At 42.1% G+C, this 23,690-nt stretch overlaps 1 protein-coding gene across 1 annotated transcript in view; it reads right to left on the minus strand.

Annotated features, from left to right (window-relative positions):
* fam83hb (family with sequence similarity 83 member Hb) overlaps positions 1-13,780 on the minus strand; it is a 29,023-nt gene extending 15,243 nt beyond the window's left edge. The window contains 1 exon segment of the mRNA XM_030146723.1: positions 13,485-13,780. The gene's annotated coding sequence lies outside the window, so the exon portion shown is untranslated.
* Positions 13,781-23,690: the final 9,910 nt, after the last annotated feature.

The following is a 23,690-nucleotide window of genomic DNA, read 5'->3' on the forward strand; positions in this document are numbered from 1 at the left end:
CAGTTAGTTAACTATCTCACTTTTTGGCATAAGTTACAACACAATGCATGAATTCAAAAGCCTCCAGCCCCACCTATGAACAGTTTTGCTGTGGCAGGGTTCAAGATATGGCGATCTACAAGCCTGATGACTGTGAAAACACTGTTGTGCTGGCAAAAGTAAGCCTGTGGATAGTGCAATGTTTACATGTTGTAATGGTGAAATGCTATCAACATTGTGTCATAGTCAATAAACACCATCGTTTATATTTTTAATGTTTCCTCCCTACTTTCTTGTTACATGTATATGAAGTGACTGGGGTTCGATTGTAGGTTAGTGATGGCCTGGTTAGTGTGTTGGGTAGGTTAGTGTATGGGAATTGTAAATGCATTAAACTAGTCAGCAATCCAAAATAACTTATCTCCGGGTCTCTACATTTGCTGTGCCAATCATGGGATTACTGGAACAGTTTTTAATGCAGCAGTGTCTCCCAGGCATCTTCGACTGAACAGATTTTACAGACAATTTACAGAAACAATGAATGCACTGCTATGGGACTGTAGGCGCCTGTCAGTTCAAAATGGTGAAATGGGGCAGGGACACTGGTCATTATGTCATCTCCTCAATCCTAATACCAATGTGCTCAAGACCCAACAAATCAACTGCAGAATTCGTTACCAACTCTTTTAAGAATCAATTTGGATGGATTTAATCGATTCGTTGTTGCAGCACTAGCCAGAACTATTATTATTATTATATTGGTCAACCTAAAGTCAAATGCAAAATGCAAACATGAATTCATCAGTAATATGGATCATATCAAAGCATCATTCATAACAGAAAAGCAGCAACGGCTCTTGCGTAATGACTACTTTGACTTTTACGACAAATTACATTTTTCAGGTTTAATTAATTTTTATTTACACAGAGCCAATCTTGATACATGATTATCTCGAGGGACTTCATAAATTCAGAACAAAGCCTGAAAGACAATATGGAGAGGAATACCAACAAATGCAGGCTTTCCTTCTACTGGAGTATTTGCATAATGTGGTATTAGTACTTGTTCCACCACTGCCTAATGTGGAAGAATCATAAGAACTTTGACCGATTTTTATTGGTTTTTTTATTTTAATAAAATGTATGAGCCTGGGGTGAGATCTGTATGCAACTGAACTGTGCTGAGGCAGCAATGGAACGCAAACCTGAAGAGTTCTGACAACTGTCATAAACTGAGAGGATGAACACTTGCTTGGGCTCGTCACACCAATTAAACCGCAGGAAACCTCGGAAAACTCCTAACAGCTGAACGCCAGCACAGTTGCATTTATATTTTGCAAAAGAAGAAAACAAATGAGAACAACTGATGTCTTTCATCTTATGAACACAAGACACCAGCAACCTTGTTGAGCAACAATGTCAAGCATTTCCAAGTCGACCCTGAGGCGAATATGAGCCAAGTGGATGAATCAAGACTCATTGTAGAACTTCACAGAGCACTTGGGGGTGGGAGTTCTTATTCATCCTCCCGACCTCTGGGTCACCACAAAATGAAGCAACAGAAGAAGATGAACACAACAGAAGAACATGACAGCCTGTCTGCACCTCACCTGGCTGGCTGCTATTCAAACAAATATTACTGCTTTGTTTGTTATTATAGTAACTACAGTAAGCAATGAAGTGACACATGATCCTGATGACAGTGATGATAAAGATCTGTCTTTTTTAAACTTTCTGTTGCAAACATGAGAAAGCGCCTTTCCTAAATGTACGTTAAACAAAGCCAGTTTTGAACACTAGACTGCCACAGGGGGAATCAACCAACGGCAGCTCCCCTTGGCTAATAAACTGAATATACTAGATGGGCCCAATGTTTGCTCACTAAGCGTGTGAATGGTTCATTCCCAGCATTCCTGCCTGAATGCTAACAAGGAAAGAGGGGGAGAAAAGGTGAGAGAGGAAAGAGCTCTGTTTCAACATGTGAATGGAACCGATAAACACAGCACACTACACTGATTTTTTACTCATACGCAGGAATACAACAGTGACAGACACCCTGAACTTATGTCCTTGCTTAGAAAAATTACCAAAGTGTTTGCATCAAAATATGCATAAAGAACAAACACATAAATGCAGAATGACCCATGTCATAGTACACTGACAGTGGTTACCACATCTGCCTCACAACCAGAGGGTCAGACCAGGGCCTTTCTGTGTTTTCTGTGTTGAGTTTGCCAGTTCTCTCAGCACTGATTTCTACCAGTTTCCACTGCCATCAAAAACAGGTACATATCGGTTAATTCTCCTGTCGTTGCCCCCAACCCTGGTACTGATCTGGAGATGGTCCCAAGTGCCTTCAATGGCTAACTGCTACCAATGCTAATTGCTAATCCTAATATTAGCTGTTGTGTCTGAATCAGTAAACACCAGAGACAGAAAATCCCTAAAGCGGGGTACACACAAAAGGATTTTCCAAATCTGAAGAGATTTTTTATCTGTCACAGGCATCACACATAAAGACAAAAGATCAGGCACCAAACAGTTTTGATCGTACTACGTGTGGTGTGCTCCAATAATCTCAACACAGCACACCACACACATAATGATTCTGTCTCACAACCGATCTAGAATCTAGTCCTCCAAGCCAGAAATCTTGAGTGATCAAACATAATCTAACAAAAACGAAGAAGAAAAAACATAGCATGACTCAGGAGCAGAGTCCTGCATCAGGACAGAGAACCTGCAAAAACATGGGGGGACGGAAAAAAAAAACAAAAAAAGAAGAATTTTCGCGGGTACGGGCCCAGGTAAAATTTAACGAAATGCAGGTGGGTGGCGGGCAAGGAAGTGAAAAAATGTTCATGGAAAAAATTCATGGATGAAAATAATTAGCAGGACATTTAATTTAATGATAATCTAATTTCACCGTGGTTAAGCCACAGCCAGTTTATTTTACTTTTAAGTGAGCTTCACCTCTGTTTACATCCAACCACAGATGTCATTGAGCAGCACATACTAGAGATTTATTGATGATGTGTGTTTTAGACAAAAAAAAAGGCCCTTAAAAGTGAGTTGCTGTGTAGACAATGTGTTGGGTCGGGTTGCAGGTCTGATGTATGCGGGTACGGGTGGGTGCGGGTTTGGAAAAGTGGACCTGTGCAGGGCTCTGCTCAGGTGTCGTCAGTTCTCCCCACACAGATGAAGATTTTTCGTCGTAAATATTGAACAAGTTTGATATTTACAATTGTCAGCCCTGACCCATTTCAGAGCTGATTATTGGGAAAAATTCACTCTTTAACACACCTCAGACCACAGGACAAGCTTATAGGATAATCTTACAAAACATAAAATAATCTGGTGTTTGCCATCCTTGGTCGGCGAGGGGGACAATCGGGGCCAAAACAGCCCGATTATCTTTAAGTGTGTACCCGCTTAATAAAGTGACAATAGTGTGACACAATGTGAGTTAAACCTTAAACCTTTTATAATGATCAATGCATTATAGTACATGTTTCACTTCCTGTCTCCATAGTGGGTGTGGTCAGAAGGGTGATGAGCATTGTGGGCATGAATGGAATTAGGTTAATAACATCTAAGTAAATAATAATGGACTAATATTTTTTGTCAGTAACCAACATTACTTTATTATCAGTTTGCTTTGCTTCTTGTTTTTCCATCAGATAAAATTCATGTTGTAAGATCTCCTGAGGCTTTTGTTTCTGAGACAGACAGACCTCAAATTCCATTTTCTCCTGATCTATGGATCGTGACTGTGATTTTTAAGGTCAGAAAGTTCAGAGAAGGTGTGACTTGTGACAAATGTGAATGAATGGAACACAATCTGTCACTAGTCTCCTAACATCACAACAGATCAGTCTCCACAGAGCCATGTTGTTCTTAATCATCTGTCGACTTTCCTTTGTAACTCAACAAACCATAAGAACAGCAAGACCTTTTTAATTCATTTCCAATGCCTTCCAGTAGGAAGATGCTGTTGACGTGACTCAGGACTGTATATGGCTCAGTCAGTATCTTATATGGTTTTTATGAGATTACAGTTTCTGTTTTTGCCTGGGGTGTACAGCCTTAGAGTGACTGATGCCGTCACTAGAGAGGAGACAGGCTCTTGCAAATATTTAAAACTTTTTTTAATTAAAACTAATGTTACTCAGAGACCATTTACAACCAGTACGCCATGTTTACCATAAATAAAGCTGAATTTATCCTCTTTTACGCAGTGTTACCCCCAAAGTCCAGTGACTTACAGAATCTGAAGAATGAACCTCAAATTCACAGGAGTTCCATCCAACTGCTCCATAAAACTAAAACAGTGATTTCAGCTGAAGTCCAGAACAACTCACATTTTATATCACATCTTTCTCACATCTTCCATTGGGAAAATAAGAAAAAAAAAAACAGCATCAAAAATCATCAGCATGATCAGATGAGAGCTCCGCCCCTCATATGGACCCTCAAGATTTTGGTAATATGAGGTACCGCCTGCAACTGAGAGACCTCTGTTTGAGAGCTACTCTAAGCCAAATAGGCAGCAAAAAGGTCTTAGAATCTCCTTAATTTTTTTGGAAAGTTTTAAATCAATTTCCAGATTCTGTGATGAATTCAAATTTATATCAAATAATCCTTTGTGGTCATGAGTGGTCATTTATTACTGTCACTTTGATGTTAATTTCAGCAGGTATCCAATTACTACTTTCTTTTTTAACAGTTGATATCAGCCAATTTATCAGCTTTTTCACGCTCTAGACTATCATCATTACAGAGGCCAACCTCTTGTCAAATAACCAAATGAGGCGTTTCTCTTCAAATGAAGAAAAACTCCAGATGAGTCCAGATGAGTCTCTTCCTCACTGTGAAGCCGGTTACCGGACGTTAGTCTGGGGTTGTCTGTCTTCTATGTTTGTCTGTCATTTCCTGTTTTATTTTGTTAAGTTTTCCTCATGTATCTTGTCTGCTGTCTTTACTTCCCTTCCTGTTTGGTGTTCACCCTTACCCTGATTTCCTGACTCCGCCCTAATTTGTTCCACCTGTGTCTCGTTGTCTTCCCTCCCTTTTGTGTATTTATACCCTGCCTTTTCCCCTGATCAGACGCCAGTTTGTTCTCTCTTGTAGATAACTTACCAGCGTTCTGATCCTGTTTGTTCGTTTGCCTTACCGTGTTCGACCTGTTTTTGTCATCCGTTTTACCTGTCTTTTGCCTGCTCCCTGTCGGTTGTTGTCAGCCTCTATCTGCCTTCCTGGTTTTTTGACGCCTTCGCCTGATTATTCGGTACGTGAGTTTTGCCTTTCCCTATGTCCTGTCGCCTGTCTGATTGCCTTCCTGTGCATGACCTGTTTCCGTCCCTGACCTCCCTCTGCTTTCCCCTAGTCGGCGTTCCGGCAGTAAACCCGGTGCCGAACCGTGGGTTCGTGTTCGAAACCCGGTGGACGGTTCAGACGAGGACTTCCTTGCCCGCTGTCCTCAAGATCCTGTTCTTTACCATTATCGTACTAATTGTATTCAATAAACCCTGTAAACTTTTACATCCGTCTCTGCGTTCTGCATTTGGGTTCTGGGTCTGTGCTGAAAGCATTACAGTACAAACTGGCCAGAAAATGAACCCAGCAGAACTTAATCAGGTCCGGGAAGCAATACAGTCCCAGGGACAGAGACTAGGGGGACATGATCAAGCCCTCCATACCCTGCTGGATAAGATGAATCAGCTGACTACTCAGGTCTCGCTGCTCACCAGTACCCAGGCTGCGGCCGCGGCCGCCTCAGGCGAATCCAGGGTTACCAATTCCCCGACGAGAGGTACGGATGAGCCTAACATCCCTCCTCCCTCTAAGTACGCAGGTAACCCTGACACTTGTCGTAATTTTTTCACTCAGCTTCAACTCATTTTTGACTCTCAACCTACTCGATTTTCTAAAGACTCTGTCAAGATTGCTTACGTTGCTAGTCTGTTGGAAGGCCCTCCCCTGAGCTACTTTAATGCTCTATTTGAACAAGGCTCCCCGGCCGTTCAGTCTTTTTCCGGTTTGGTGGCTGAGCTAAAGAGGGTTTATGATCACCCAGTTAGAAACCAACTAGCCAGTCACGAGCTATTGAGGCTGAGACAGGGAGACAGGCCTATCAGGCAGTATGTTAGTGATTTTCGGTCCCTAGCAGTAGAATCGGGCTGGAACAATCAGGCCTTGATTGCTGCCTTCCTAGGCGGCTTATGCCGCGTAGTGGGCCGAGAGATGGCGCTCCGTCAACAGCTCCATTCTCTGGATGACGTCATCGCCGAGGCGATCCGGGTCGCTGACCAGGAGGCAGTTTGGCGGGCAGAAGGATCTGAGAATCACCCATCCGCTTCGTCTGGTACTGTGGTCGCTCGAGAGACTTTTCATTTCCCGGTAAAAGAGACTGGTAGACCGCCTAAGGAGGAACCCATGCAGCTGGGGCGTACCCATTTATCCTCGGAAGAACGACGACGACGCCTTACCGAGGGTCTCTGTTTATACTGTGGTAAGGAGGGCCACAGGGTCGCCAGCTGCCCTACTAAGCCTGAGGGCAAGTCAGGTGAGGGGCCCCTGTTAAGCAGGACTGTATGTTTATCCTCTTCATCTCGTCAGTTTCCACTGGTTCTTCTCTGTTCTGATTCTGTGTCTCTGCAGCTTCCCGTTCTGATCGATTCCGGGTCAGACGCGAATTTAATGGACAGTAGCCTGGCCAAGAGACTGAACCTGGAACTGGTCCCAGTACAGCGTCCGTTGGAGGCCCGGGCCCTGGATGACCATGTTATCTGTCGTGTGACTCATCGCACCCAACCTGTCAACATACAGTTTCCGGATGGGCACACAGAGAATCTTAGTTTTCATGTGTATAAGTCTGATTCACAGCCCCTCATTTTGGGGTTTCCCTGGCTTCAACTACATGACCCTCATATTGACTGGATCACGGGGGAGGTCCAGTCTTGGGGTAAGGGATGTGAGACCCATTGTTTAAGTGTGAATTCTGTTGTGACTGTATCTGAGACTCCACAGATTGCTGTGGCACCGGTCTACCTCCCTAAGAATAGTGAAGAGGAGTTTCCAGCCTTAGAGAAGGTCCCTCCTTGTTACCATGACCTTAAGGAGGTTTTTAGTAAATCTAAGGCCACGTCCCTTCCTCCACATCGGCCGTATGACTGTGCCATTGAACTGCGCCCTGGCACTTCTCCCCCTAAGGGGAGATTGTATTCCCTATCGGGACCTGAAACTACGGCTATGAGGAAGTATATAGACGAGTCGCTGGCGGCCGGCCTTATTAGACCCTCCTCGTCCCCTGCGGGGGCTGGTTTCTTTTTTGTCGACAAGAAAGATAAGTCACTCAGACCATGTATTGATTATCGAGGATTAAATGACATCACTGTGCGTAACAGATATCCTTTACCACTAATGTCTTCTGCTTTTGAACTGCTACATGGGGCTAAGATGTTCACTAAATTGGATCTCCGTAATGCCTATCATTTGGTGAGGATTAGAGAGGGGGATGAGTGGAAGACAGCCTTTAACACCCCTAGCGGCCACTACGAGTATCTCGTAATGCCTTTTGGCCTTACTAATGCCCCTGCTGTGTTTCAAGCTCTGGTGAATGACGTGCTCAGAGACATGTTGAACGTTTTTGTTTTTGTGTATCTGGACGACATTCTAATTTTCTCTCCAGACGAAGAGTCTCATGTGCAGCACGTTCGTCAGGTCCTACAGAGGCTCCTCGAGAATCAGCTGTTTGTCAAAGCGGAGAAGTGTGAGTTTCACCGTTCGACTGTTTCGTTCCTGGGTTTCATCGTCTCCGAGGGAAGGGTTCAAATGGACCCTGAGAAGGTTAGTGCTGTCAAGGATTGGCCCACGCCTTCGTCTCGGAAGGAAGTTCAGCGATTTTTAGGGTTTGCTAACTTCTACAGAAAGTTTATCCGGGGGTTCAGCAGAGTGGCTGCCCCCCTGCATAGTCTCACTTCTCCCAAGTCTGTGTTTAGATGGAGCGTGGAGGCGGACAGGGCTTTTAACGCCCTTAAAGGAGCCTTCTCCTCGGCTCCCATCCTGTCTGTGCCGGACCCGTCCCTGCAGTTCGTGGTGGAGGTCGATGCATCTGATCTGGGACTGGGGGCGGTAATCTCCCAGCGTTCTCTGAAGGACAATAAGCTCCACCCATGCGCCTTTCTGTCCAGAAGACTCTCTCAGGCAGAGAGGAACTATGACATCGGCAATCGGGAACTGTTAGCCATCAAGGTGGCCTTGGAGGAGTGGCGACACTGGTTGGAGGGGACGGAGGTTCCGTTCCTGATTTGGACCGACCACAAGAACCTCGAATACCTAAGGTCAGCTAAACGTCTCAATTCCCGTCAGGCTAGATGGGCCCTATTCTTTACTCGTTTCAACTTCACCCTGTCCTACCGTCCCGGATCTAAGAATGGCAAACCGGATGCTCTGTCTAGGGTTTTTCACCCCGATAACTCTGTTGATGTCCCTGAAACCATTTTACCAGGCTCATGTTTTGTGGGGGCTTTTCTGTGGGACATTGAAAGAGCTGTTGCTAATGGACTGGTTAATTATGCTGTCCCGGATGGTGTTCCGCCAGACCGGCTGTTTGTTCCCCATAACCTTCGTTCCCAGGTGATTAGTTGGGCCCATACCACCAAGATGGCCTGTCACCCCGGGGTGAGGAGGACCCTGTTCATCATTAAACAGCGGTTTTGGTGGAGAGGAATGGAAAAGGACGTGACGGAGTATGTGGCTGCCTGTCCCGTTTGCGCCTCCTGTAAGGCGTCAAGCAGATCTCCGTCCGGACTGTTGCGTCCGCTTCCGACCCCTAGGAGGCCCTGGTCGGATATTGCCCTGGATTTTGTGACTGGCCTTCCCTCTTCTGACGGTAACACTGCTGTATTGACTGTGGTGGATAGGTTTTCTAAGATGGTTCACTTCATCCCTATGCCTAAGTTGCCTTCTGCGAAAGAGACTGCAGAGGCGCTGTTGAAACGTGTGTCGGTTACATGGTTTTCCTAAAGACATTGTCTCGGACAGAGGTCCGCAGTTTACTGCTAGATTTTGGCGTGCCTTCTGCTCCCTGATTGGGGCCTCTGTCAGTCTCTCCTCTGGTTTCCACCCACAGACTAATGGACAGACGGAGCGTTTGAACCAGGTGTTGGAGGTGGGGCTTCGGGTGTTGGCTTCGCAGAACCCCGCCTCTTGGTGTCGTCAGCTGTTGTGGGTGGAGTATGCTCACAACTCTCTACCCTGTGCTTCGTCTGGGCTGTCCCCGTTTCATGTGGTGTACGGCTATCAACCACCTCTGTTCCCATCCTTGGAAAAGGAGGTTAGTGTCCCTTCGGCGCTGGCGCTTATCCGGAGATGTAAGAGGACGTGGTTCCGGGCCAGGCAGGCCCTGTTAAAGGCTTCTGCACGGTACAAGTCGGCTGCTGATCGCCATAGGACTCCAGCTCCAGTCTACCATCCTGACCAGCGGGTGTGGTTATCCACGAAGCACCTCCCCCTGAGAGTGGAGAGCCGCAAGCTGGCACCCAGGTTCGTTGGTCCTTTCCCTATTTCTAAAGTGATTAATCCTGTCTCTGTTCGTTTGAAACTACCAAGGTCTATGAGAATTCACCCTACCTTTCATGTGAGCCAAGTGAAGCCGGCCAAGGAGAGCCGTTTGGTTCCACCCGCCCAACCGCCGCCGCCCCCCCGCCTCATCGATGGAGACCCGGCCTACTCTGTCCGTCGCCTTATGGCAGCTCGGCGCCGTGGGAGAGGTTTTCAATACCTCGTGGACTGGGAGGGGTATGGACCTGAGGAACGATCCTGGGTGCCGGCCTCCTTCATCTTGGACCCAGACCTGATTCGGGACTTCCATAGACGTCATCCTGATGCCCCTGGTCCGTCTGGTGCCGTCCCTAGAGGGGGGGGTACTGTGAAGCCGGTTACCGGACGTTAGTCTGGGGTTGTCTGTCTTCTATGTTTGTCTGTCATTTCCTGTTTTATTTTGTTAAGTTTTCCTCATGTATCTTGTCTGTTGTCTTTACTTCCCTTCCTGTTTGGTGTTCACCCTTACCCTGATTTCCTGACTCCGCCCTAATTTGTTCCACCTGTGTCTCGTTGTCTTCCCTCCCTTTTGTGTATTTATACCCTGCCTTTTCCCCTGATCAGACGCCAGTTTGTTCTCTCTTGTAGATAACTTACCAGCGTTCTGATCCTGTTTGTTCGTTTGCCTTACCGTGTTCGACCTGTTTTTGTCATCCGTTTTACCTGTCTTTTGCCTGCTCCCTGTCGGTTGTTGTCAGCCTCTATCTGCCTTCCTGGTTTTTTGACGCCTTCGCCTGATTATTCGGTACGTGAGTTTTGCCTTTCCCTATGTCCTGTCGCCTGTCTGATTGCCTTCCTGTGCATGACCTGTTTCCGTCCCTGACCTCCCTCTGCTTTCCCCTAGTCGGCGTTCCGGCAGTAAACCCGGTGCCGAACCGTGGGTTCGTGTTCGAAACCCGGTGGACGGTTCAGACGAGGACTTCCTTGCCCGCTGTCCTCAAGATCCTGTTCTTTACCATTATCGTACTAATTGTATTCAATAAACCCTGTAAACTTTTACATCCGTCTCTGCGTTCTGCATTTGGGTTCTGGGTCTGTGCTGAAAGCATTACACTCACAGTGAAAAGATTTAGGTGATATAAGGAGTATCTCACTGTGTTTGAGAGAAACTCTAAGGCACATTGCAGTAACTGTCAGACTTCTTATGATTTCAACTTTTATATCGCAATTTGTTAAACAGAATGAAACTAAGAATCTATAGCCACTTTTACACAGAGATCCTGGAAAAAAAGGTGAGATGGTGATCCCACCTTTTTTCCACCACTGACTGATTTACACAACCAAGCCAAATAAGTAATAGGTGAGACAGGCTGGACTTTTACACAGTCAACCTGCGTTCTGGAATCAAATGGGGCGGTGATGCAGCACAGCATATGTGTGATGTATAACTTGCGCATCAGAAATACCCAGAGCATATCGGTGTTGCTAACCTCTACAGAGGTCCATCTTTCACCATTCCATAAATGTTAGCATGGATCGAGTCCTCCGCCCAAAGAAGACAACAGCTCGCAGATCTCGGCACCTTCCCAGTTCGACATCTTTCTGGTCGCGTTGATATGTTTGTTTACTGTACACGGCCCACGCTCATTTTTAAATCCCCCAGGCGCGGAGGTCGCCGCGTAATACTTCATTAAAACGTCACAGCTTGGTTCCGGAACAAGAACCACGCTTTTACATAGCGTTCTGGAATCAGGATTCCACCTTTATCACAGCTCTGTTACTACCTCCAGAGGCGTTACAGAGCCGTGACAGAGGTGGGACCAAATGATCCGGAATAAAGGTGAAATATTCCCGGAACAGAAGTGCTGTGTAAAAAGGGCCTATGAAAGGCACTATTTATTTAGATCCTGCTAACTGCAACTTAATCTGTACTAATTCTTCAGACTTTTTAGTTGTTTTTTATTTTCTATTGATAAAATGTACTATGTCAACTTAAGTACCACAAAATTGTACTTCAGTGCAGTACTTGAGTAAAAGTCTCTACCACTATCCTCAGACACAAAGGTACAAAGCTCAAGTAATACTTTCTTCAGTCTTGAACTCTCTCTCAGACACGTGGATGTGAACACACCTCACTAAACAAACACTCTGATTGATCCAACATACCTCTTTGCTCGATTCGTTTTTGTGTGATTATTCGCTGTCAATAGAATGAGAGTATAAATACCAGAAAACAGGTTTGAAGGGATGAGCCAGTATTCTCTTACTGATGCTCTTTTCAGTCCTACTTTGTCAGATTAATAACACTCACAAAATGCAGATAAGAGCAAACACAGAACACCATTTGTCTCTGTGTATGTCATCACACCTCAGCGTAACCGTTGAATGCCACACAAAAAACCTAATCTCAAGGTCAGGTGAATGTATACTGTATGTGAGAACACCCGGCAGCATGTAGCCTGCCTTTTTTAAGGGATCTCAGAGCTAGAAAAACAGGTCCTCTGAGGTCCTCGTCATCTGTTCCGAGAGCCTTAATGTCTGCGGCGTGTTTGAGTGGAAAACCCAACACCAAAAATAAAGTTTGTACTGTGCTTTCTCTTAACCTCCTAAAATTTTATAATCATGCATACTTCATTAATAAACAGACAATGATCACCTTTCACTACATTTGGTACAATGTAATGAATGAGATGCAGGGTTTGCCATATGGTCAATGTGACAAGATGAAATCTATAATAGGAAACACACATGTACAGATGTACCACAAAAAGCTGGCACAACAAACTTTTTCTCCTCTCAAATTATAACCACATGTTGGAATATATTCCTACCCGGTGACTCACGCTGAATGGAAGGAAAGTCTAAAGGTAGAGTTGGTGTAAAAAAAAACAAAAAAAACACTTGTTTAAGTCAAAACTACATGCAACTTTAATGTATAGTCCTATAGGGCAAAGTCTATAGGTATAGGTATCCACCTTGCTCAATACACAAAGAGAGGGAAGACACTGTGCATTATCTCACCTGTGATCTTCAAATTACAGGCCTCTACAGTTAGCATAATAATAATGTCCTGCAATGCAATGCATACCAGTGTGCAGCCACGGCATTAGGCTTGTAAAAGTGTCCTTTTTCAAGAGTTATAGACCCAAGAATGAAGCTGTACACAGTCTATTTTAGGTAGCCATGTTGTTTTTTTCTCTCTGTTTTAAGGACTGGAGAGAGGGCAGCAAGCAGTATTTATCAGTGCCAGCCAACACGGAGCACTGCTCTCTGTGTTCTTAGACTACAATAACAATACTGTTCAGGTTTTACAACGTTCAATAACAGCTACCTGGATGACTTAATCCTCTGCAAACGTCAGGCAGCTGGGGAGGGAAGTCACTAGAATTTCACTTTTTTAATTCCTCACAGAATAGAATAGAATAGAATAGAATAGAATAGAATAGAATAGAATAGAATAGTTATAGCTGGATGATTGCACTTTAATAGAATGGAACAGGACAAATGTCAGTAGAATGGAATAGACTGTCATAGTAGAATCCGTTTTAATAGAATAAACACAAGACATGAACAGAACAGAGTAGTGGTAGAAGTGCAATAAACCCAATAGATAAATAGACATGTTTGTTCTGTTTTTTCTGTTCTATTTTTGTTAACTGCTTTTGAAAATCAGTAGAAATTTTAAAGCGTTTAAGAGGGAAATGGTTACTATTACTTTTTTTATTCATTCCGGATCAATAGAATAGAATATGACAGAAAAGACATGCATCAGTAGAACAGAACAGAGTAAAAGTGGACAGAAACAGACATTTTTGCTGTATTTTTCCATTGTCTTACTGTTTATAACCAGTAAATACTGTGAAAAATCAAACATTCAATATGAAATAGAATAAACAGCATATACATCTGTTGAACAGAATAGAATAAAAGTGGAATAAAATAGATAGTGTCCCAGTTCGTACCTCCGGACTCTTGCAGGACTTGTCTTCCCTCTGCGGTCACTGCGTCCGCTGAAACCCACCGTAAAGTGCGTCTCCTTCCGGAGGTGCGTCACATTCCGTGCGTCGGTAAAGAACTCCACCCAAACCCCCCTCCCCTCACTCCTCGGTGTGCACCTTTAGAGTTACCGGACAGACGGACGGACTCCAGGCCCCGGACGGGTAGCGGGGTCCGTGTATGTCCACGCGATCCGCAACACAGCCCACCAGAGGCAGAAGTGATCCGTGATCCCGGCGGCGCGTTGAACGAGGAAGGAGCGGACTCCTGAGGGGCAGGGCCGGGCTTTCCCACCGGTGAGACTCCTCCCAGGCCCCGGTGATCACTGGGAACACAAACCCATTGGAAGTTGACTTCCAGTGGCATATTTCAAACCCAGTGTCTAGAAACAAAAGTAGGGATACAGGCTTTAACGAATGAAAACAAGGGAAGAGATGCCAACTGTCACTGTCAGCTCCCACAGTAGACAGGCTTTTGGTTTCAGTTCAGATGGACTCTAGTCAAGGAGGACTGGCATTGTCTGGCACCAGTTTGAGGCAAGAGTTTCTTTGGAGACCATTTGCGTCTAAAACACTGCAAATAAGTCACCTTCTGTTTTTCCCCATAGCAATGGAGCCATGTCTACTCAGCAGACTCCCACAGGTTCTTTTCTATATGAGGCCTTTAAAACCAGCCGATGTGCTGCAGGCTGCTCTGTTTTCTCCTAACAGGCTGGATTTCAGTGGAAAACCGTTTCGGTCATCAAGTGCAGGTTAAGTAGTTCCCATGAGTGATCCCACACAAATAACCCAGCTCCTAGAGCATACAATATTGTGGCCTGGAGACTTTGGAACACTGTTATTGGTATTTTTTAGCTCATTATTTTAGCTCATGCAAACTTTAACAAGGTTTCTTTTTCTGGGACTTTGAATGTGCTGAATGTCTGTTCTACTTGTCAGTTCTTCTCAGTATTCCTTGAATTATTCCTAAATCCTGATATGTACAGTACTGTGCAAAAGTCCCAGTCCAACATTATGTTGTTGGTTTAGTAAAGTTCAAATGGCTACACATGCATTTCTCATTCTCTGTGTTTAGTTCCAATCTGTATATATATATATATATATATATATATATATATATATATATATATATATATATATATATATATATATGTGTGTGTGTGTGTGTGTGTGTGTGTGTGTGTGTGTGTGTGAAGTTTGTACAGTAGTAAAAACAAAGGTTCCAGTGAAAATACATGTTTTATAGACCAAAGTGGTAGTATTTAGTGTGACCTCCCTTTATACTTAACATGTCTTTAACCCGTTTGTTCTGACAATATGAGATTTATTATATTCATTTTCTGATGTTTTATGCCAAGTTTCATTTAACACATGTCAGATGTTTCTTTTATGCTTCTTATCAGAGGGTCAGGGGTCACACTAAATAGTGACTTTAACCTTTAAAACCCATTTAGTTCAGTTTGTGTGTCTTCGAAGGCTGTGCATATATTGTCTGTATTTTCTTGTATCAGAAGAAACAAGAACAAGAAGTAAATATGTATGCCCATTTCAACCCTGCAAAAACAACCAAGCTAAAGGTGACCTAAGACTATTGCACAGTAATGTATGATGTCATCTGACTGTGTAGTCTAGAACATAAACAGAAATCCTGAAATACATATTTGTTATTGATGCCCACTACATTTTAGAAGTAAATTAAAGTCTTTCAGTTAGTGTATCCTTGACACAAATAGGTATTTCACACACATTTATAGATGTTAACGCCCCAAACACAAACAACACACAGGAGTAAGTCATGCTTATATGTACAGGAATCATATTAAACAAGAAAACATGATCTATGGGAGGATAAGTATTTGAAAACTCTAAAACAGAGTTCTTCAACTTCAATATTAAGTTAACCAAGTAAGAAAATTATTGAGGGTTTGTGGACCACATTGGGTGCAAGTAACTCTACTTATAATGTAATATTAATAGATATAGATGGAATAAATAAATGGGATGAACTAGTCATTCACATGCTTTTTGCACTTTATATTACAATTAATTAGTTTTTGCAGTTCATACAGAACTATAAAAACATGTAATCTTTGACCAGTCCATATCCACAAATGTAAAAGACAGAGTGAAAAAGGTGTGCTCATAATATCAAGCAGACTTCTAAGCACTTATATGCTGCTTTTAAACTAGACAGATTAATCAGTGGGTTGGTTAATTGTCACTACTGAAACATATATTACAGAAGAATTTACCTGCAACCAGGTTGGATATCATGGATCTCTCTTCTCTTAGTTACTGATTGAAATGCTGCACTGAAATGCCCCAGAAGTGAACGTTAGTTTCATTTATCACATGACATGCAAACATTCAAATAAAATCTACACTCATTTATACTGAACTGGCACATACTGTAATGGAATGCTAACTACAGTACAAAACAGTGTTACAGAAATACAGTATATTTGTGTTGAAAATAAGTTATATATTTGCAAAAGTTAGTTACAGGATATAACTTCTGTAATTATTACAATACATTTCGATAGGGATAATATGTATAGATATTGTTACATTAAAAAAAAAAATCCAACTTGTGCTTTTTGGTAATTTTCAGACCTCATCCCTTGTTATACTTTTAAGAGACAGCAATAATGCATAATGCATAAACAAAAAATATGTCAAAGGACTTAAGTAAAGAAAAGCATCATGTATCCATTGTGAATTATAAACAATTCTTCCTGAGGTTAATATCTGGCATGTCTTTCTTCCCAGCCTCCATCTCCTGCTCTGTGTTATTTACTTACTCTCAAACATGTCAGCGATAGTGACATTAGCTCAAGGCGTCACACAGGTACAGGTAGACCATCACTGTGTATGTGCTTTATATGGGCTGTCCTTTGTCCTAAGACGTGTCTATCAGACAGAACACACCTTATTTTGCGTCCTCTGATAGCCATACACTTATGAGTATGGTTGTGTGCTCAGCCCTGCTCCTATGGGTGTGTCTGCCTGAGCACCCGTAGTCCTGGCTTCATACACTCACACGCAAACAAAGCAGGACTCGTACTTATCAGCCTTGCCTGTTTCTGTCCATGCAAATGTGCAACTCTCAGCCAGACAGATATGAAATGAGAGCTGACTGTGCGTGTGTCACATTGAGACTCTAAACATTGTGCGCCAAAACAACTCAATGCTGCATGTGTTTAATGATATCTAATGACAGGAGTGCAGAGGGGGAAAGTAACACAAGTGTCTGCTTACATGAACATTCTTTAATAACCAACTCTAGCAGGTATAGAGACACTGAAGTGCAGGGTGCGGCTGCTTCAAGGAATGTGCTTAAGGCATTGTACCACGCCCAGCCTCCATCTCTCTCTCTCTCTCTCTCACTCTCTCCCTCTTTCTCCCCTTTCTCCTTCCCCTCTGACTCACCTGGCAGCTCTGATCAGGTACGCAGGTCCAAACATGAGTCCAACCAGCAGCTTTATTAAATTGACTACATTTATTGTTGACATAAAATGTTGGTTGTGTTCAGTATATTTGCATATTGGAGAACACAAAACCCACAGAAATACTGTTAGTTTCATTCCATGCAAACTTTAAACAAGGTTTTATTCCATAAGTGTGCACGATAGTCACCAATTAGTGTTGTGTTATTGCAATGCGAGTTTGTGACAATAGCAGCCACTGGCTCTGTAAATTATCTGAATATATTCGCACTAGGCCTGTTAGACAGAAATTGTAATGAATTCAACATCACCTGGAGTCTCCTCTGCAGTGTCTCCAGTCTGTCTCATCCAGCATCCTCTGGTCCTCTGGGTCCATGTCCAGGTAAAAGGACACACACATTGCAAATTCCATTTGATTAATATGACATTTATGCTACACAAATTCCTCACCATCCTGAGAGTCACGTCACATGTTCTTCACTTCATTATCTTTTTCACTTGTGTCTTTCATACTGAAAGTGTGGTTAGTATCAGTATCCATTTTTGGGACACTATGGATATCTAGTAAAAATAGTGGCTAAAAATGAAAAATACACACACTCTGTGCTCTCTAAAACATAAATATACAATTAACCGCCCATATACTTCCATGTCATATAGACCAATTATAAATATAGTTAATAATAAATGTAGTTGATAAGTTTTCGACACGTGGAGATTCTTAAACTGACCCACTATTCTGTGAGGGTGTTGAAAATTAACACAATGCAAAGGATAAAAGGAATTTCTTACAATGTATTATTTATTTATTCATTATTAATGATTACTATTACAAAAGTAGTTCAGAGAGTATTTTGCTTTTTAAAAGTTTTCTTAACACTATGTTAGTGAAATAGACCATGTTTTGTTTGACATCTAGGTTTAAATGTTTGTTATACCATAACTATGTGTGTTTACAAATCTGAAAGTCAGATAACCAGAAATATAGCCTAATAGTCTAACAAAGTACTACCACCTGCAGCCTTTACACTGAAGATGAATCACAGTTTGTGTAGATTTTGCATGTTTTACACACTGCTGGTTTTAGACTTGGCCTAATAAACTTCCACCTGAGTGCATTATAATATATGTAAAAGCAGTTACTCTTCTATGTACAGTACTTTGCATTAGTCTTAGGTCACCTTTAGCTTTGTTGTTTTTCCAGGGTTGAAATAAGCCTTCATATTTATTTCTTGTTCTCTTTTCTTCAGATATAACAAGAAAATACTGGAAATGTGTGCACAGCCTTAAAGACACACAGTACTGAAATAAACATGTTTAAAGGGTAAAGCCATTTTTTAATGTGACCTCTGACCCCATGAAGAAGAAGAAGCACAAACAGTTATCTGCCATTTGTTGAATGAAACCTGGTATAAAACATCAGAAAATTAGTGTAATAAATTTCATGTTGTCGAACAAAAGGGTTAAAGACATGTTAAGTACAAAGGTAAGTCACACTAAATACAACCACTTTGGTTTATAGAAGCTGTTTTCTCCATGAAACCTTTGTTTTTACTGCTGTACTAATTCAGACTTACAAATGTATTTGTTTGTCTTTAGAACTTTACAAAAACAACCAACCCAGTGTTAGACTAAACATTTGCACAGTGCTGTATATAAGGAAGCACATTTTTCAAGGTTTATATGAGAGAAATGATGACAGATGTCTTTTTGAGACTACATTTCTAATTCTTTCTTTACAATTTGGAGAATGTTTTTCTCTCTTTAAAGTCACACGGCATACGTCCACAGCTAGCTTTCAGTAGCTTTTATCCTGATGCATATTAACACATTCCTTACACAGATCAGGGCAGACTAGTTGGAGCACTGTTAAGTAATAAAGAGGTCAGACTGTTAGTGTCCTCTTGTCTCATCTCTCTTTCTTTCTTTCTGTTTCTACTGTGTCTCCACAGCCTGTATCTCTGCGGCCCTGTGAGCCTACCCAGCATGCTTTTCTCACGCTGTAATGTCACACCTGAGTATAAGGTGACTCTCTGGAGCCTCAGGCTTTGAGGTCATCTTTACACCACTGTGCCGGGAGGAAAAGGTGCACACTCGTGTTCACTGTAATACTGCACAGTATACGGCTAGCAGTGTGTCACGTGTGTGTGTGTGTGTGTGTGTGTGTGTGTGTGTGTGTGTGTGTGTGTGTGTGTGTGTATACAGACCGTCCTGTCAATGACACGTCACTTTACATTCCCATTACCACTCAGCATATAATGATATTTCACCTTTTAGTTCTGCAAGATCCTGCAAAAAACTAATCCTCGCTAATACCTGAAGAGCAAGTGTAAAACATGATCCCCACTAAGTAAAACAATACTATGTGGCCGTGTGTGGTTAATTGAGATTGTCAGTTACATAATTGCCATTGTGTCCTTCTGGCAGCTAACACCTAAGAAATCAATGTAAATGATGTTTAAATGAGATTTGTTGTCTGTGCTTGACAAACCTGCATATGTGTGTTGTCAGATGTGTGTTCTTCTGCTTCGACAGGAGTAAAACTTGTCAAAAGGCTGATATGTAGTACTGGGTGGGGCATCATCATGAACCATAAACAGCTCAGATATAAATGCTGGACAGAAAGTCTCTTAAGCATGAGCAAGAATGTTCCTTTACAGCTATGTGGTGTGTGATAAAGAGAAAACAGCCAGAGCAACATCGCTGCATACTTGAGACAGGTGTTGTCTTCCTTACGCTATTATTAACCCAAATGAAATGGCAGTAATGGTTATTCAGAAAACAGGTAGCTGTAGTTATACAGGTGCAAAGTAAACAAGCGTCAGAGTTATTAGACCAGCCTGATGGCATAATACTACTAAGACTACTACTACTAATTAATGCTGAGGATTAAAACAGGAAACAAGTGTTTTTCACCGACAAAAAATTGTCCTTACAAGATTTATAGTGTTTTTTTTGTTTGTTTTTTTTTAATTCAAGCTCTCTGTTGGATCTTTCTTCTAAACCTCCCTAAGTGTAATGAGAGAGGAGGGAGCGTCGCTGGCTCTTAAAACGAGTTCACAGGTCAGGTGGCTTCAGTGTATGTTAAATAAATAAAGTATGTATTTATCAGGACAAGTGGGATGAAATACAGCTGGCCTTGTTTTGGAGTCAGCCGGTGTAAATGAATTTATTCAAATGCACTTTGGTTTTCTATGCATCTCAATTCAATTTAATTTCAATTTATTTTATTTGTAGAGCCCTATATCATAACAAGGTTGCCTCACAGGACTTTACAAAATTAGTTGGATATGAAAACAATCAACAATCAGTGTGTCTCATCTTCAGGTTTCTGTTTTATTTCATGCAGCTACTTGTTCATTATTTCAAGTTAGTTTAAAATGCAATATTTAGTGACATCTAATGGACAACTTAGATGTTGCAACCACCTAAACAGCTGCTTACCCTATGCCCAATGGCTAAGTTACAATGTCCACATCTCTATGCATTTTTAAATTGAGAAATTTGGACATCTCTTTTCATATAACACACTTAATTTGGTGCATTTTGATAAATGGGTTAAACACTGATACATTCCCTGATGTTTTTAGGGAGAATTTAGGCTTATGCGTTTAGATAAATGACAGTTATATCAGGGCAGGAGCAGGTTAATCTTGTTTTCACCAACAACACTTGAGCTTTAATTTTCCCAGAACATCATATATGGGCTGTGAGTAAAAAGTGTAAGTAAACCAGAGGGCAGATCATATGGAGGTATCAACATGCAACAATGATAGATGCCAGCCATAACAAAGAACAGGAAGAAGAAGCAACAGTTTTCCATGAAGAATGTTTTCACAAGTATTTTAAGACACGTATTTATTGTCTCTTAATTTATCCTGTTTGTGGCGACACCGCTTTATTGCACTAAATTGGGCAGTATTGTGGTTACCACTTAACAGCAAGATGGGACCAAGTTCAACTCTTTGTTAGACTGGAGCCTTTCTGTATTGAACTGCACTGCTTTAGACAAAAGACAGAAAGACAAAACAAAAACAGAGAAAAAAGTTAGACTGCAATGCACTTCCAATAATTTTTCATTCAGATTAATTGAGTTAGTTTTATAGCAAAGATCTAAACTAAACATTTTTGGGCTCCTGAATTAAACCTTTAATTCTTTATTTCAACCAGTTGTTTTCATCAGTTGACATATTTTTACGAAAAAAAGCTACACTAACCGGTGAAAAACTAATACTGATACAAACTCAGTCAACCCTATCTACAGTTGTCAGTTTCAAGGTGCAGACCCTTTTTGTGGTTTTATGATTGAAATTTGCCCATTTATGCTTGATCACATTGGCAGTTTGATAGCTTTAAGAAGCTTTTCCATGTTCAGACATGAACAGTTTCCTCTACAGCTCCTTTGTAACAGCCCTGGATTCTTCATCTTTGGTCATGAACAGCCACTTCTTCTGATTAAGAAGGCCTTTAATGTCTTGTTTGAAAAGCAGTGAACCTTTTTCGTTGGGACAATACTGTCCTCACAGAATTTTATGTAGTCTGTTATGCAATGAGTGAGGGCCTCAAGTCCTCTGTAAAAAGTTCCCAGCCTGTGACATGAAAACCCTCTTGCAATGCCTCCTCTTTCTCCTCTTTCTCCTTGGACCAAACCTTTCCAGTCCTTGTGCTGGCCGCTTTGCTGTTCCACTATCGGCCTGTAGGTGGCAACAAGTTGCATCCCTGAAGTCCCTCAAGGGGAGGGAGAGATGAATTCTATCCTTCCTTCCATTGACATACAGGAGCTCCAGGATTTTATCCCCTCTTGTTGCACAGTCCACATATGCGTGAAGTTGGACAGGCCAGAAAAGAGAGAGACATGACTGAAGTCCCTGCTGACCAGGATGAGACCACTGGGGTGCTGCGACTGAAGTCTTGTAATCACAGAGTGGATGAAGTCACTTGCACTGGCTGTAACAGCCGATGGAGATGATGGCGTGCAAAAACTCCCGCAGCAGAAATGGTTGGGTTTTGGGGTATGGCACGGCTGTACTATACAGCCGTGCCATACCCCAAAACCCAACCATTTCCATTTGAATATCTTCACCTTGACAAAATAATGGATTAAGTCATAATTTTCAAGTTTTTCAAAAAACTGAACCAAATATGAGTATATTTGGGTTTATTTTTCATGTTTACCCAACTGTGCCACTGAGGGTTTGAAATACTTCCAAACACCCAGTGTTTTCTCTAGGAAATCCACTCACTGCAAACATATAGTTGTATTAGCTTTGAAAACATGCAGTCATTCCTTTTAATGTTGCTACTACCTCTGTTTTCATTTAGTTTCAAAAGGCTTTATTTGTTTTAGGCTGTTATTAAATTTTCTATCCTTTTCTATGTGCCTGACCTTTTCTTTTAGTTCAACTCTTGTTTTATCAGACATGCTACAGAACGATCTAAATACCTGCTAAACCAAATTCATATATACATATAAATATAAATATAAATATATATATATATATATATATATATATATATATATATATATATATATATATATATATATATATACATATATATATATATATATTCTTCTCACCCACCTGGGCGGTGTTTCCTTCAGACTCGGGTCCTCTACCAGAGACCAGACGGCTTTACTGCCAAATATTATAAGACCTTTTCCAACTTTTATGACCTTTATTTAACTGATATGTAAAACAAAGCTTTTGCCCTAGGTCACGTCCCACATTTCCCTTTGAAGGCCACCGTCTCTCATCTCTTTAAAAGGATAAAGACCCTGTCTTTTGTGGCAGTTACAGGCCAATTTTGCTTTTGAATGTTGACTTAAAAATTCTTTCCAAAATTCTCACCTTATGGTTTCACACTGTTCTATCACCTATCATTGGCCTAGACCAGACTGGGTTTATGCCAGGCCAACAATCTTTTCACAACACTAGGTGCCTGTTTAACAAGATCACCTCACCCTGTTCTTTATCTCCAGAGGTTGTGGTCTCCGTTGATGAGGAGAAGACCTTCAACAGGGTAGTGGAGTTTTCTCTATGAAGTGTTGGCCAGATTTGGGCTGGGTAAGGCCTTTGTTGACTGGGTTAAGCTTCTATATTCTTCTCCAAAAGCCTCAGTGCGAACTAATCTCTTACTCATTCCCTTTATGCCGTGGTATGAGACAGGGTTGCTCTCCCACTTTTGTTTACCCTGGTCATAGAACCGCCTAGATCCCTCTGCAGCTCCCGTACTCCACTCCCACAAGCTAACAGCTGAGTGGTTAATGATTCATTGGTCACTCAGCCGTTTCCTATCAAACGGGCTTCACCGGCTAGCTAGGGTAGATTCCAGTGTCTGACATTCCACAGCCTTGCTACACACTGTTCAGACTGTGCTGTTATTGAAGGTATGTGCAAACATTCTGTCTTATTGCTAGACCGACTTGTTATAAGGTTGACTGTACTGGTGAGCAGGTGAAGCGTCATGAAGCACTGAGAGGTGATGTGACGTTCACGAACGAATCGAATCTTTTGAATGGCTCTTTGAAATGAACGATGGGAACCAAGTCTTTGTAAAGAGCCGTTCATTTTTTTTTTTTTTTTTTTTTAAGGAGGGAGTGTCAGATTGCCTGTCAATTTAGCGTCACTGGGGAGGCATTGGGCAGGAGGAGAACGTTTGAGCAGAAAAAAAAGGGTGCTCGAACACTGCGCATGTCTCATGGCAAGAAGTTAGCAAAAAAACAACA

The sequence above is a fragment of the Sphaeramia orbicularis genome, chromosome 11 (genome assembly GCF_902148855.1).
Source record: "Sphaeramia orbicularis chromosome 11, fSphaOr1.1, whole genome shotgun sequence".
Taxonomy (NCBI): Eukaryota; Metazoa; Chordata; class Actinopteri; order Kurtiformes; family Apogonidae; genus Sphaeramia; species Sphaeramia orbicularis.